This window comes from Tupaia chinensis, unplaced genomic scaffold (genome assembly GCF_000334495.1).
Source record: "Tupaia chinensis unplaced genomic scaffold, TupChi_1.0 Scaffold000032_1, whole genome shotgun sequence".
Taxonomy (NCBI): Eukaryota; Metazoa; Chordata; class Mammalia; order Scandentia; family Tupaiidae; genus Tupaia; species Tupaia belangeri.
The window spans coordinates 3,857,766-3,859,008 of record NW_006159462.1 but is presented as its reverse complement, the minus strand read 5'-3'; the positions used below and the strand labels follow the sequence as shown (position 1 = coordinate 3,859,008).

At 37.8% G+C, this 1,243-nt stretch overlaps 1 non-coding gene across 1 annotated transcript; it reads right to left on the bottom strand.

Annotated features, from left to right (window-relative positions):
• Nucleotides 1-216: 216 nt before the first annotated feature.
• Nucleotides 217-323, bottom strand: LOC114007655 (U6 spliceosomal RNA). The gene has a single exon (XR_003549242.1). It is a non-coding gene; the product is annotated as a U6 spliceosomal RNA (small nuclear RNA).
• Between the last annotated feature and the right edge of the window lie 920 nt (nt 324-1,243).

Below are 1,243 nucleotides of genomic sequence, written 5' to 3'. Positions count from 1 at the left end.
TAATCATGCATATTATTATCCAAAATTTTTCATTTATAGTTCCTAGAATTTTTTTACCCCTCTTTCTGACCCTCTGTCCTTTCACCATCCTCTTCTCTGCTGTTTCTGGTGTCTACAATTGTCTACTATTCCTTTCCCACCCCCATTGTATTGATCACACAATTTCTTAAATAATCTAACTACTTTCAATGGTAAGTTCATATGGTACCATTAAGAAAAAATATGGAACGCTTCATGAATTTGTGTGTCATCCTTGTGCAGGGGCCATGCTAATCTTCTCTGTATCGTTCCAATTTTAGTATATGTGCTGCCGAAGCGAGCACTTTCTCAGATTTCTTTTAAAATTATTTTCCCTCTGTATTGGTTTTTGGATGTTAGATTTGATATCTCCTGGAACATCATCCATTACTTCTCAAAAATGTACTCCAAAAAGGATAGCACACAGTCTGGTTGTTCAATCAGGGTTTAGCATAGTAATGAGATAGAAAGAACTGATGTGATGAAGCCACAAAAGAAGACTAGGTAGAATTCAGCTGGCTGTAGGGTAACTAATTGGCTGGGCATGGGGAGTGATTTTACCCCTTCGGGAATATTTGTTGATGCCTGGGGATATTTCTGGTTGTTCCAACTTGGTGAGTAGATACTGCTGCTGGCAATTCGGAGGCGGAGGCCAAGAATGCTGCAAACCCTGTAAAATGCACAGAATAATACTTACCTCACTCTTCAGGACAAAAAAAGTTTAGGCTCCAAATAAGTAAGCTGAGGTTGAGAACCAGTGATGCAGAGGAAGGAAAATAAAGAGAACGTGACTTTGCAATTTGAATCTCTGTGACTCCAGACATGGAGATTTCATTGAGAGCAATTAGAAGCCCAGAAGTTTCGCTGAATTATTGGATAAGGGGATGAATCATTTCAACCAGCTTGTTCCTGAGGTTAATGTGAGAAACACAGCTGGCAGAACCAGTAGGCAGAAACATTGTTAAACTGAAGCGTGTGGGAGAGGAAATGTGAATATAGAAGTAATTCACCTTGGGGTGTTAGTTGAGACCACAAAAGTCGAAATTTTCAAGGACATGTGGGAAAAGAAGAGTAACATGGTTTTACTGTTACTTTAGAAATATAAATCTTTTGCATAAATAGTTGAATTTTTAAGTGATGTATTATAAGAATTATTCTTGTTATGCCCATCTGTTTCAACACGAGGAATCAACATTTGAATACCAACCTTTCTAAAATAAAGGTT